A 16071-nucleotide genomic window follows, 5' to 3' on the forward strand; every position below is an offset into this window, starting at 1 on the left:
TAATTGTTTTATCTTCCTGATGGATTAATCCATTTATCACTATAGACTTTAATTTTGGTACTAGTAACATTTGTCTTGAAGTCTATTTTGACTTCTATGAATATAGCTGTTCTATCTATTTTGTTTTTAAGTTGTTCCCATGGTATAATTTTTCCATCCATTTAATCTCAAACTTTAAGTGTCTTTAAGTCTCAAACATACATCTTATACATAATTTGGTTGAATCATATTTTTAAAACTTTTTCAATTTCTTTCTATTTGTTAAATCTATTTATTTTAAATGTAGAATTCCCATCTGTCATTTTACTATTTGCTTTCTTTATGTCTTATGCCTCTTTAGTTCTTCTATTCTTCCATTACTGCCTTCTTCTTATTAAAAAGATATATTCTAGTCTATCACTTTAATCCCTTGTCATTTATTTCACTGTAATTTTTACTTACTCTTACAGTGATTGCCTTGAGATTAGGGGGATTTTACTCAGTTGATATGTGTAAAATTTTGTTTCTAGATTTTCTGCAATAGTTCTTTATGGGTTTTATTTTCCTTTTATTCATTTTAACATATTGAAGTGCTTTTACAAAATGCCAAATCTAATGCTGTGCTTTTTTGTCAGGCTCATAAATGTCCAGATACCTCAGTGGGTTCTGTTTGCTTGTGTGTTTTTGTGGTGAGAAAAGAGTTGTAAATTCTTTCACTGTCTGCTTTAACACTCTTAATGGTTCCAAGTTTCAAGAACATTGAGAAGGGACTCATTGGCACAGCCGGTTTCAGTCACTTCATTCTTTAAACAGAGGAAACTTTGTCAATAGGGTGGGTCATATAATAAATGCTATCTATTTAGAAGTCATTTCTTTGTAAACCAAATGGTATTTGTGGGTAACATTTTAGGAAAAAATTGAATTGCTTTTCCCAGAAAATACAGGACTACTGACTGGAAAAATAATTATGAATCCATTATAACTATATATGCAAGGGAAGGCCCTGCATCAACCATATGAGGGTACTTTCCTGTAAAACTAGAATATGATAAAAGGAATTACATGGTATGTATAACCAGCCAAAATCATCAGTAACTTTGATCGTGTGGTCCCACTCTCAATTCCATTTGAATAACCCTTCTCAAACACTTTATTCTGTTTAAATTCTGTACACACACAATACTAGTGCATTACTATTTTCCTCTTTGAGCCCTTTACCAAGTGCCATATTCATAGCTGTCAATCTTTTTCCCCAACTTCCATAATAATGATAATAACTTACATTTGCATTCATTGATGATACAATGTGTTTATCACCCATTGTCTTTGATGTGCAGCTCATCCATTATTGTCAGCTCCTCAAAAGTCTTGGAGGCATTATTAGGAATAGCATAGTTAAGAAAAAAGTATCTTTGCTGTATCATCGGTAATTTGTACCCCAAACCTTGTTAAATTAGTGAACTTCTGTTTGAGAACAGATTTGGGAAAGAAAAGGTTAAGCATTGCTTTTATGAAGCACACTGAAAAGCCCCACAACAAGCAGAATAGTTGACTTCCAGGATAACTGACTTCTTGCTGAGACATAAACTGGCTCCAGTATGAATCATATCTTTAAGAATCATCTCAGACTGAGTGATCAAACTCCTGGTGTTTGTCACATGTAAGACAGTGTTTTGGCCACCTTGAAGCAGTATGCTAATGATGATCATGGAGTCAGGAGACCTTTACCCTATTTCTTCTATTATCTATAAGATTTATCTCAGAAGAGGAGGCTCAAAGGAGTATTGTCGGTTTTCCAGAAGACAAAGGAAGTTTTTCAACACAGATTTTTATCATTATTTTTTTATATGTTTGTAAAGTTTTATTTATTTTGAGAGAGGGAGACAGTGAGCCGAGGAGGGGCAGAGAAAAAGGAAGAGAGACTCTCAAGCAGGCTCTGAGCTGTCAGCTCAGAGGCTGATGTGGGGCTCGAACTCATAAACAGTGAGATCACGACCTGAGTCAAAACCAGAAATCAGACGCTTAACTGACTGAGCCACCCAGATGCCCCTCAACACGGATTTTTAATGCTGAGGCTTGTCAAATCAGGCATTAAAAACAGCTAACATACCAGCTTACTAATTTCAACTACAATAACAATTAGAATTTTTTTAAACTCAGAATTAAAAGGTAAAATAACTGAAATCTAATTAACAATATGTAACCAGAATATTCTCCACACAGCAAACATTCCTTAGCAAACTAATCATGAAGATTTGACACCGGGCTTTTTATTGTTAGGATATAAACAATGATCCCTGCATGACTGAAAACAGCTTGTTCTTTGAAATAAATTAAATCCTTTTTTATACCTGTCTACATTATTGTTTGCTGACTTTTATAATTTTGCTCTTGATTATGTGCAACAGATTAAAGTTTAAGGTGACATTCTCATTTAACCATTACTTATCTTTAAGAAGTAAGTAAAGACACTTTAATGGGCAAAATAGGTAGTTTAAAGATATTTTGTGAACTGCCTCAAGACAGGTGTGTGTATACAGTGGGGCTAAAATCAATAGAATCAAGTTCCTACTAATGACTCAGGTAAGCATTGACCACAATCTTCCAGTCTGTTAGTGAAATCTGAATAAATAATGTCATTTTTTAAAAGAGATATATGTTGATTACCAAAAAAAAAATATCTCTGTTAATTCTCAAAGCTCTTACAGACTTGATATATGGAGTGTTTGGAGTGGGATGTAAGAGTCTATCTCCCTTAGTTTTGGCTGGGCTGGACTGCACTGTAATATTTATCATTTTTTTATTTGTTGATCTGATCCAACGTAATAAGAATAATATATGTTAAAATAAATGAATGATATTTCCTTTTATGTCCATTTATCATGACTGGAAAATTGGAACCAAATTGATCTTTTGAAGTTACACTGAGTAAGCTCTCTCCTTGCCTCTCTGTCTGCAGAGCCCCTGCTCAGGACTGTTGACAGAAAAAAATTACATCCACTGCTTGCTTAAACCAATATATTTTGCTGCTAGCTATGCAAGTCCAATTAAATCCTCTGACAATATGGTAAAATGAGGATATTGAATTATGTTTGTAGCCAATTAGAAACGTCACGGTTGAATACTCATTCTTGTAACACTATTTAAAGTTATGAAATCATGGTACTGAAAAATATTTCATGGAGTGGGGAAGAAAATTCAGGAGCAAAGTGAGGAACAATTAGTCCCTTTAGATCACGATATCAAAGTCATAAATTCTTATATATGTTTAGTGGGGTTTTTTTGTAAGAATCAGAATTATGTGGGGCATAAATTACTAGAAGTATATCTCCTTATCATTAACATTATTACTAAATTATAAAAATTAACATTTTTTGATGGAAAAAAATATGGTAAAATGGATGGAATATTGGGTTAGGAAATCAATAGGCCCAAATCCCAATTCTATATTTGTTGTTCCCTTAGTCACAACCTCCCTCATTTGAAAAGTGGAAATAATAATTCTGATATCATAAGAATCAAATGAAATAATACATGTGATTGGATTTGAAAAATATGAATCATAAAGAATAAATACTTTAAATTTATAAATTTAAGTATAAATTAAAAAATTATAAAACAAATTTGGAATAAAACATAAGTCTTATAAAATTATTTTAAACTGTAGTGCAAGCAAATCTTCCTTTACATATTATGAGTACTTCCAAGGAAATATTTATAAAAAGAATAAGTGAGAACCAAACTTCACTTTAATTGTGCTAAAGAAGATCTCTCATACATATTATATATTTCATATATATTATAATATATTATAAATATTTTGTGAGAATGGAGTTTCTAATATAACATGGAAAAGCTGAAGAACTTATGCCAGAAAAGCAAAACATCATTATAATGGAGCAGATCAACAAGAATAGAGGGGTCTCTTGGAGGAACTCAAAGCCAAGTGCTAAAAACCAAGCAAGCAGTGCTGAGCACCAGGACTGAATGACCCCAGGTCTTGGTCCCCAGCACCAGTTCTTATCCTCTCTAGCCATAGTTCAGCCCCGATTCAACTTTGGTGATAGCTAACCCCTTCAACAATACTTCTCAGGTGGTATTATCACCCACAGCTCAAAAATAAACCTGAGGCTCAAGGTGGTCATGCAATCTCCTCAAAATCACAAGATGAGTAAGTGAAGAGTCATGTTTGATCTTAGTCATACTCGAGATCTCCAAAGCTCATGTACTTCTACTCCTTTAATCAAAGAAATCAGGTATTTCTTTTGAAGTGGCAAGTCCTCTCCCATATTTGTGACCATGTATACCTAACACAATTTTCTTCCTTGGTTTCTCATCATAGTCAAAACACCACTGTTCCCGATCACATAGTTAAAAGAGAAGTACAGACAGTACTTGGCAGAATTGGTGAGGGCAACAGCAAGGACAGATGGGCTTCCTCCATTCTCCAACACAGTGAGAAAGCAGACCTAGATAATGGATCATCAAGTTGTAATAACATTCACATGGCTGCCATGAGATGGGAGAGTCAGGAGCAGGCACAATGGGAAGGAGTGTGGCTACCCCATCATTATCTGTGGACCCACTAGCCAGGCCTCCGGCACAAAGCAGTATTTGTTTTCCCTTTTGCACAGCTGAAACCAAAAAGGAAAAATTCATCCTTAATCACAATAAACACCTTTTTCTAAACTGCTTGGAAACTACCTTAAATTAGGAACAGCTTTGAGCATGAGCATGCACAGACTCAAAGTAATGTAGTTGGTGAAGCCACTGGAGGTCTGTAAAACCAACCTGGAAACAACTTGACTGAAATTCTTGTAGTTGTAGCAATTATTAATCCTTAAATCCTATAAATTCATATGCCGGTAACTGGTAAAATACTAGTTAAACCCAGAGTTACAAATGAAATTCTTTTGTGGATTACTTAGCTTTGTTTCCTTCTTCAGAGAGTACCATGGGTTCCCACACAGTTAAGATCTAGACCAGAAAGTGTGGGTGACTCAAAACATACCCATCTCTGCTACTACAGGGGAATAAAAATATGAAGAAAAGTTCTGCTATAGTTGGGAGAATAGCCTAATAGCATTCTTTTTAATTATAAAGCATTATTTCCGTACTATTTAATATTTGTATAAGTGTCAGTTTGTATAAGTGTCTGACCTAAAAGTTCACATAATGTTAGGGCTAGAGTCTATGCCCTATGAACACTAAAATTTGAGCAAAGAAGAAAGTGGAAAGAGTAAGATGGGTTAAAGCAGTGATGGGCATGTGAACAGACAGAAGCAGAAATATTATCTCACAGAGACAGACACACAAAAATACTAATTGAGACATAATTTGACAGAGTCAGAGACACATTTAGATACAAAGAAAAATCTCTAATGGCTTTCAGCTATCAAATTCAATTCCCATAAAATCTGTGAGATCTCTGATTCTTAAAACAACCCTGCTTTTCCATTTGCATGAATTTGCTTAAGATTTCTTTTTCTCATAAACCAAAAATACATGGATTTTATAGTCGTAAGGTTTTGTAAAGAATATATGTAGTTCACTTGTGCATTGCATTAGAATAATGGAATGCCCAGGATTCTTTAACCTGATTCCTATAAAGTATATCTCCTGACACAAAAAGAGTTTGAGCATCCTCCCTGGGCATAGCACTACGCTCTCATTGAGCTCTATGTTTGGAAGTGTTAAAATATTCATTGGTGATAGATTGCAAACCTAAGTGAAGCTCTTTATGGAAACTAAAAGAAAGAGTTTGACTCAAAATATAGAGCAAATTTGGCACAGACTAGGGCCTCAGCCTTACATGCAACAGGGAGTGTTTCCAATAGACAGAAGTTCAAGTCTCATCTTGCCTCATTGAACTAATGGGAAAAGACACAGCATCACAGAGACAATATAGCTTGAGGGCTTTTGGAAAGACTGGGTAAGGAGTTCCACAAATCTTCTCCCCCTCAAATAGCAGCAATAAAACTTGCTAACAGTTTGAAAAACATTTAAAATCTCTGATAATTCTCTGGCATACAACAAATAAAGAAATAATCATTCAAGAAAATCTAAGGAATCTGGGTAAAAACAATGGGAGTGTGTGGTTTATAAATCAGAAACTGCATCTTAATCCAAAGCCCCTGCTACAGAAGTTTTATTCTTGAGATGCAGGGCAGGTCATGAGAACTAGCAGCTCCAGCTCTGTGGCATAGAGATTCCACTCCAGATAGTTGCATAGGAACTTGGGGTCAGCAGCTATGTGATCCTGCCTGAGGATGTTGGCTTGTTAGAAGTAGAGTATGGGGAAAAAAAACGTACCCAGAAGCACTGTTAAAGATAATAGAGATCTTAATGGAAAACAATTAGGGAAGGCAAACATCTCTGTGATAAAGCAAGATAAATTGTCCATCCAAAGAACAGAGAGAATAAGCAAAACGAACAGTCTCAGAAACCTGTAGGACACCATTAAATATATAACTCATTATTATTCTAATGGTTGCTTCAGTGGTTGTAGTGTTTACCAAAGTCTACTGGGATAGACTGAACAATTTCCCCCAAATTTTCCATGTCCTAATTCCCAGAAGCTGTGAAAGTTACCTTGATTGGTAAAAGGCACTTTGCAGATGTGACTAAGTTAAGGACCTTGAGATGAGGAGATAAGCCTCTACTACTGTAGTAACACAGAGCTCAAAGTAATCACAAGGTCTTTAAAAAAGGAAGGTAGAAGGTCATGGTCATGTGATGACATGGAGATGTGTGACATAGTCATGTGATGACAAAGGAGAAGACAGAGAGAAACTTAGAGATGTTACACTCAGGCTTTGAAGACAAAAGGAAGGACCTATAGCCAAGGAATGCCTCAAAAATCTGGAAAAGGCAAGGCAATGGAGTCTTCCATAGAGGCTCCAGGAGGAACACTACCCTGGTGACACTTTGAGTATCGCCCAAGAAGAACATTTTGGAATTTTTAGCTCTAGAACTATGAAAAATAAAACCATGTTCATTTATACCACTAAGTTTGTGGTAATTCGTTACAGTAGAGATAGGAAACTAAGACATCATATTCAAATCAGACTGCACTGCTTCTTGTATAGTAGGTATTCTTAATGGAATCATTTGTGCCCTAGGGGACAATTGACAGGATCTGGAGACATTTTTCATTGGCACAGATGGAGGAAGGCAAGGAGGGTACAGGAGGATGCTGCTGGCATCAATTGGGTAGAAGGTAGAAGGCCAAGATGTTGCTAGACAGTGCATAGGATAGATCACAATCAATCAATCTATCAATCGCCCAGGCCAGAATGACAATTACTAAAATTAAATATTTTGATGTGTAGGGGCGCCTGGGTGGCTCAGTCGGTTAAGCGCCCAACTTCGACTCAGGTCACCATCTTGCGGTTTGTGAGTTCAAGCCCCGCGTTGGGCTCTGTGCTGACAGCTCAGAGCCTGGAGCCTGCTTCGGATTCTGTCTCTCTCTCTCTCTCTCTCTCTCTCTCTCTCTGCCCCTCCCCCGCTCATGATCTGTCTCTCTCTCTCTCTGTCAAAAATAAATAAATAAAAATTTTTTTAATATTTTGATATCTAGTTTAGAAGTATATAATATTTCTAATATATTTCTAATTGCTATATTTCTAATATAAAATATATAATGATAGAACACTTTTATTTTTCTACCCATATTCTATGCTTTTGTTGTCATGTATTTTGTTTATACAAGAGTTATTAAGTATAGAATACATTATTATTTGTATGTAAATAGTCAATGAGAATTTTAACAGCTTTATGGAACTATAATTCATATATCATACATTTCAAAGTATACAGTTCAATGAATTTTAATATGCTCAGAGTCCTGTAGCCATAACCACAATCAACTTCAAAACATTTTTATCACCCCCTCAAAAACCCCATAGCAGCAGACACTCACCAAGGACTTCTTACATTCTTTCATTTCAAGCTCTTGGCAGCCATGCATCTGCATTTTGTCTTATAAAATTACTTATTCTGGCCACTTTATATAAATGGAACTGTCTAATATGTGTTTTTTGTGAGTAGCTTCTTTCACTTAGCGTAACTTTTCAAGGTTCATCCATACTGTTGTAGTACTATTTCCACTTACTAGCGCCAGATAATAACCCATTGAATGGATAAACCAGATTTTTATCATCAATTATTCAGTTGCAGATACTTAAGCTTTTTTCTATTATTTGGCTAATAACAGTCATATTGTTAGGAAAACTCAGGTTACAGATACTGTGTGGACATATTGTATACAAAGGAGATTTACTAGCTCATGTGATAACTATAACATGTTGAGAAACTGCCAAACTATTTTCCAAACTGGCTGCACTATATTACACTCCTACCAACAATATACAGTGTTCCAATGTCTCCACATCCTAACCAATAATTGGTTATATCTGTCTTTGTGATTACAGTCATTCTAGTGGGTATGAAGTCATAGGTAAGTGTGGTTTCAATTTGCATTTCCCAAATGGCTACTGATTTGAGAATCAGTATATCTTTTCTGGAGAAATGTTTACTCATAGAGTTTTCCCATTTTTAAATTGAGTTATATGTCTTTTTATTATTGAGTTGTAAGAGTTCTTTCTTTATTCCGGAAACAAGTCCTTTATCAGATATGTGATTTGCAAATATTTTCTTCCATTCTGTGATTTGTGTTTTCATATTCTTCATGGTTTTCCTTTAAAACACAAAGTTATTAATTTTGATAAAGTCCAAATTATGTTTTTCTTTTGTCACTTTTGCTTTTGTTTCATACCTAAGAAACCATTGTCTGACTCAAGGTCATAAAGATTTACTCTTGGGTTTTCTTTTTAGTATTTTCTCGTTTTCATTATTCAAGTTTATGATCATTTTGAGCAAATTTGTATATAATGTAAGGTACAAGTCTAACTTCATTGTTTTGACATGTATATTTAGTTGCCTGAAATATCTATTTTTCCCCCTGAAGTTCATACTTGTCTTTGTAACCACCTTTCATAGAGGGAGAAGAATTCCAATCCAATGCTCCTACCCTTCTCACCTTTGATCATGGTTCTTTAAAGGAAGACAAGGGAGTGCTGGATGAAAGTTCATTTTTTTAAAATTATTTCCTTTCTTCAGCTGCCATGCAATAGCACTGTCCCTTCAAACTGCCAATCTTGAGCAAATTAAGAGAGGAAAAATGCAAATTCCCCTGTATCACTAACAAAAAGAGCAAACCAATGATTTATTCAGGTAATTTCCCCTTTCTAAGGGCCATAGGTACCAAGAAACTCTCATTTCTGGCTTCTGCAGTGCTGACTTGATACTGAAGTGAAACAGCTACTCAGCTCACTTCACTTTGTATTCAGTACCATTTTCCTAAAGAGTTGATACATAAACCATACACATCAACTCTGAATCCATACTGCAGTGAGCATGCCATATTTACTGGCAAAAATGTGTACCTTGTCTAATATTTACAAGGCAGGCAGTTAAGAGACACAGGGGCAACCTGGATAACGAAAGCAGAAGAGAATTCAAAAGTTTAATAATCAAATATTAACCTCCTTAAACCAAAGTGAATCCCTTTTTATAAGCACTGTACCATCTCAACTATCTCTAACTCTGTGCATTAGTCTGAATACCCCCAGAAAGAAGACCTTGAGACAAAAGTGCAAGTGCAGGTGATTTGCCTTTTGGGAGGAAATTTCAGGAAACACAAGTAGGGGAACAGGAGAGCCAGACAGAGAAAGGTAGGAAGCCAACAGAGGTAAGTTATTATGAAAGCTATCATTATGGATGACTAGAAAATAATCACAGTAGGAAAGTCTGGGAATAGCAGGGAATGTACGCCTCATAGCTATCACACATGGAGGTGGGGAGGGAACTGGATTTTTTGCAATAATGCCACTCATTGGGTGAGGGCCTTCCCCTCTTTAGGAGTGATAATTCCCCAGCACATCTTGCCTGCAGAGTCTATGGGCAGAGCAGGCTCTGGTGGTGAGAGAAAGCCCCAGACAGACGCAGGGATGCCAGTTAAGCCACCATGAAATGAAAAGGTAAGGGCCAAGAGGATGCAATTAGGGAAACAACAGTGCCTTCTATGATCACATATTTGTCAACTTTCTTTTTTTTTTTAAGTTTATTTGTTTATTTTGAGAGAGAAAGAGAGCATGTGCAAGAGAGAGTACCAGGAGAGGGGCAGAGAGAGAGAGAGAGAGAGAGAGAGAGAGAGAGAGAGAGACAATCCCAAGCAGGCTCTGTGCTCTCAGTGTAGAGCCTGTTGCAGGACTTGATCCCACCAACCTTGAGATGATGGCCTGAGCCAAAACCAAGAGTCAGATGCTTAGCTGACTTATTTGTCAACTTTCTAAAACAGATCTAGATCAAGGAACTAGCTAAGAAAGGTGTCCTTGAGTACTCAAATCTCCTTTCCTTGTGGAAGATGTCATAACTTCCCTCTTAAAACACATGTGCTCACTCCTAGGAGAGGTTTTGAACCTCTACAAAATTTGAATAACGAAGGGCATCTGGTTCCCTAATTCATTTTAGCTTTCAAATTAAAGGCAGCAGATGCCTCCTATTGGCAGGCATATGCTGAAAACTAAATCAACGGCAGTGGAGTGTTAAGAGCTGATAGTGAAAAAGAAAAGTGAAAAATTATACAAAACATATAAAAGAGAACAATGAATGCAGATCTTTAGGATAAGGAATAAATAATCTTATACTTTTCAATACTGTTAAAGGTACATTATATTAAGTCCTAGGATCAAAAACAATGATCATAATAGCAGTGTCTGGGTGACCCCATCAGTTAAGTGTCCAGCTCTTGATTTCGGCTCAGGTCATGATCTCACAGTTCGTGAGTTCAAGCCCCACATCAGGCTCTGTGCTGACACGGTGGAGCCTGCTTGGGATTCTCTCTCCCTCTGTCTCTGCCCTTCCCCCCACTTGTGTGCACTCTATCTCTCCCAATCTCATAATAAATAAACTTTAAATAATGACCATAATAGGCATTGATTAATCCAATATTGAGCATGTTGATATGTCATTTGCACTGTTGAGCATGCAAAGGATTCATAATTAATATTGCCATCAGTGTCACAGCCATTATAGAGTCACCATTCTGTGGTGAGGGCAGATACTTAAAGAAATAGATATGTAAAATGGTTATGTTCAAAAAGATAGGAAGTAAAATTCATCCTGCAAAAAAATACTCAAAGAGAAGTTTGTTTTTAATTTTGAGGGAATAAATATGGGCAGGTTGTTCCATAAAGAAAGAAAACCTGGTTATTTAGAAATATTCATTTCCCTAGACTGAGCAATTGCCAGACTTTCACTGGGACTGCCCTGCACTTTCTTCCATTTCTGCTTGCCTTCTGTGTGAAAGGTTTTAACAAACTACTATGTGGTAAACACAGGACTACAGAGGAAACGAAACTTATGGAATTAATCCTCAGAAAGGACAATTAACCATGAAGAAGTGTGCATAGTAATGCTGAAAGGACACTAGGTTGTGATGCACTGCAGAGAGCTTTGGAGTCAGGAGAGCTCAGCTATCTGGTAACTAATCTTGAACAAGGAACGTTTCCTCCCTGACCCTCCTCAGTTTCTTGGGATATAAAATGAAGGGTTTTTTTAAGGTTATTTTATTTATTTTAAGAGAGAGAGAGAGAGAGAGAGAGAGAGAGAGAGAGAGACACAGAGAGAGAGAGAGAGAGAGAGAGAGAGAGAGAGAGAGAGACAGAATCCCCAGCAGGCTCCACGCTGTCAGCACACAACCCAATGAACTCGTGAACCATGAGATCATGACTTGAGTCGATATCAAGAGTCAGACACTTAACTGACTGAGCCACCCAGGATCCCCTGAATTTTTTAATAATATCTAGCTTTAAGGGTTGGGAAATTGGATTGAAATATAAAATGTAAAGTGCCTAGCTCAGCAATTCTTGTCACAATGATAGCACAAACAGTAAATAGTTCCCTTCTTTTCATAAGAATATTCAGTCACTTGCCAGATTTGCGTTGATCCATCCACATATTTGAGGCCAAGAGTGCCTCAGTGATGGCTGCCCTGGACTAAGTTTACCTGTGTATTTTGTCAAGCAGATATTATCTGGGAGAAGCTATCAACATGAGGATTTCTAGCCCACAACTCTAGACTTATTATACATATTAACCATACTCAACTCACCAAACCCGACCACCCAAACCTTAGTAATTTGCTGGCTTCAGAAATAGGAGTAGCGTTTTGCTTAGAGTTTATCTATAATTCACTTCGCTGTGTTCCAAGTGTTCTCTGTAAAGGTGCCAAGCATTCTAATGTTTCAGAACTTGGAAAAATGCACTGAGCTTCCAGAATCACTAGCAATCAGGGGCAAATATGAGGAAGGAGAGACAGATGAAGAACAGAACCCATTCCAGACCCATTCCAGATGTTTAAGGAAAGTCATTTGCTTAGAGCACACATCCTACTTGCTTAACTAGCTGTAATCAGAGCCTTGTAGAGCTTCACAGAGAAATTAGTAGTAACAAATAAATAACCTAAGAAGACTTAACAATTCCATACTAAAGACAGAACAGAATGGCATATAATAAACAAGATGGCAAGTGAAATTGCAGGTTAACGACCTTGTACTTTATAGTATAATGAAGCACATACAGTACCAGGCTGGAATAAAATGTATTATAGGATATAAACTCATACAATAGCAGTTTATAAATAAATTATTTTACACTAATTGCGATTAAATTGCCTTATTTTAATATGATCTTGTAATTAAGATATGAACAGCTTGCTGCCTAGTTCTTGCCTGATCAGCACCAAACACAGATATTTTTCTTAGCTACAGTCATTGTGAATAAACACCCAAACATTTTATCTGAACTTTCTTTTTTCTTGACAAACATCCACGTTCAAAAGTAGATTCTCAAAAATTTGGTAAATCTGCAAACATGGTCTATTCTGACTTCCCAGAGATTGTATCTAATTGTTTCCAATGTAAAGAAACTCTTAAGTCCTCCAATTTTCCCTTTCATGTGTCCAGTACTACTGGACTGATGAAGCTCTGGTCAGAAATGTCATAGCAACTTTGAACTTGGCTTCCCCTTCAGTCTGAATCAGGGCCACTTCCCCTGGGGCTCCTGTGTGTAGCTCTCCTACCACTTCCTAGAGGTCAATTCTCAACATCCATTCATAGGCTTGTTTATGTTGATCCTGAGCAAAGAAGCATGAGGTCTTTGATGCCCCAGATCACATGCTCTTTCTGGAATTGGGTTAGAACCCAGATATATACAAAGGAAATGAAAACTCCAACAATCCTTGCCTTTAAGAGCTTCAATTTAGCAGAGAAATAATAACATATATACTACTTATATAAGGCACCATGACATTAGCTTTCAATAATGTTAAAAGAAACAATTTCTGGAAGATGAATGGAAGGCACAACTAATTGGCTAGAAAGTAATAGGAAAAGTTCATGATAATGGGATTTCTTTGCCCGGGAACTTGAAGGGAAAGACTCCCTTTGCCAAGGAGTTCCTGTGTGTGTCTCTTTTGACATAAATGAAAGGATGTCTTTTCAAAGTACCATTCGACGAAGAAGGAAAACCCATCACGCTTGAAGAACAAACAACTTTAAGGAGAAGCAAATTAAAAATAAATAAATCCTGGATTGAGGAGAGGGAGTATGTGTGAAGAGAAATGTCAGAGGGAGAGGGGATTGCAAGAGAAAAGAGAATTTAGCACCACTGGGGTATTGTGAGTAGAAGAAAATCACTATCAAAATAGTTGAGAGAGTAGGCTGGGTGTAGTGAGATCAAAGGAAGTATGCAGAGATCAGTACATTGCTCTGTACTAACAAGTGAGTAACGGGCAAATTTAAGTAAGAAAAGCCTATGTAAAGCATTAGGTTCTCAGGAGACCCAACAAATAAAGGCTCTCTGTCCCACTCTGGGTTCTGAATAAAAGAGTAAGGCCCAAGGGGTTCAAAATATCACCTTTACTATGATAAAACCAAAGCAGGAAGACATACCTTTAGTATAAAGACAAACAAACAAAACAAAGCATAACAATGAAGTCTGCCATTTGAATCTCAGAATTGGAAAGACCATTGGTGCACTCAGAAGCACTGGTCCAGGGCAGGCCTCCCCACTCAAGAGGAGGAGGCATGGGGGGGGGGTGGAGAGAACCCCAATTACCTGCGGGTACCTAAGAAGAAAAGCAAGCAGATCCAATACATTGTCTGCAAATTTACCAATCCAATATGTCATTCCAAAAGGGGATCATAAATCTTCATTTTTAACAAGCAGCTGCCATTCCCATCCATTCTCTTCACCCCACCCCCACCTGGGAGTGATTTTCTTGCAGCTAGTGTGTAGGCACTCTCTGAGAGCAGCACACTATCTCATGTTGCCTACTTCCACAGCTTGATTGGGATGACCTAGCAAGCTAATGAAAGTGAACTATGTCAAGTTTTGTATAGTTCTTTATCACTACTAGTCCTATGTAATTATTCACTGCATTGTTATTAGTTTAATTTTACATTCTCAAATAAATATATATTTTTAAAAGAAATTCTTTTGCCTCTATTGGTCAAAAGTCTAAAGATCATTTTCAAAAAATCAGTTGCCTAATGATTTCTCAAGTGCACTGAAGAGCCCTTCATTAACTAGGTCCCCAAATTTCAGTTGTGAGACATAGCCATCGAACTCTTCTGATGATTTTTTACCAAGAGCTCTCCACCCCATCAGAAATGACATAAAAAGGCTTTGGGACCCTGGCATTCACACAAATCTCATCCGTTTTCTTGGCTACGTGTCCATGGAAACAGTTACTTCTACTTTCCAGGTGATTCAAATTCTCTTTCAAATAAAAGACCAACAAGTAATTAAGCACTAATCTTAATTTTCCATGCTGAGCCATGACATTAAATCTACACAAGATTGGAGGATGTGGATTGAGCAAGGAGACACAGGCCTCGGTAGCTGCCCATTTTGCTCTTCAAAAGTTTCACCAAGAATATTTTCATAGTTTGCTTGTGTTTAAGATGTCTAGCTTATTTAACTAAGTGTGACACTACACTTGGTTTATGATTACATCCTTTAGAATCAATAGACATTTTGGGCACCACTGTTTCATTAACAAGGTACTTCTTTTTTTTTTTTTTTTTTTTTTAATTTTATTTTTGGGACAGAGAGAGACAGAGCATGAACGGGGGAGGGGCAGAGAGAGAGGGAGACACAGAATCGGAAACAGGCTCCAAGCTCCGAGCCATCAGCCCAGAGCCTGACGCGGGGCTCGAACTCACGGACCGCGAGATCGTGACCTGGCTGAAGTCGGACGCTTAACCGACTGCGCCACCCAGGCGCCCCAACAAGGTACTTCTTTAAATTAGGTGATGGATTATGGAGATGTACTTAGATCTCAATTATAAATGAGGTATTACTTGAAGAAAACTAAAAGAGTTATCTCTTTCCAGAGATCATCAGCCAAGTTGCTCTCTTTTGCAGGGATAGGCTTTATGAGTTAAACTATAGTCATATTCTGCTTTCGTGATCCAGGCTTTGAGCTAATGCAATCATGTTCCCCTGGTATCAGCCTGATTTATTGAATAGGGTAGTTCCCCACAGAATAGGCCCTGACTTTCAAGAAGCCCCTGAGAAAACCATCTCTAGTTTAGTCATCCCAGGAAAAACTAAAGCCTAAAGCCAGACAAAGGTCATGAAGAGTTGAATAGAAAATGGGAGCTACCTGAGTGTCCTAAACATACATAGATTTATATCATTTCAGATCAATTTCATGTTTAATAATTGACCAAATAATAATAGCAATGAAATTATAATAGGAATGCCCAGATGATTCAGTTGGAGGAGAATGCTACTCTTGATCTCAGGGTTGTAAGTTTAGACCCCACATTGGGTATAGAGATTACATACATACACTAACTAACTTCAAAGTCTGCACAATCTTGCCCAGCCTACTTGGGGTTGGGCAGGTTGGATGTGCCTGCCTGTGGCCACACTGGTGCGATGACACTTCTTGTTTTATCAGAAAGAAAGGAAAGGAAAGGAAAGGAAAGGAAAGGAAAGGAAAGGAAAGGAAAGGAAAGG

Source organism: Panthera uncia, chromosome D2 (assembly GCF_023721935.1).
Source record: "Panthera uncia isolate 11264 chromosome D2, Puncia_PCG_1.0, whole genome shotgun sequence".
NCBI lineage: Eukaryota > Metazoa > Chordata > Mammalia > Carnivora > Felidae > Panthera > Panthera uncia.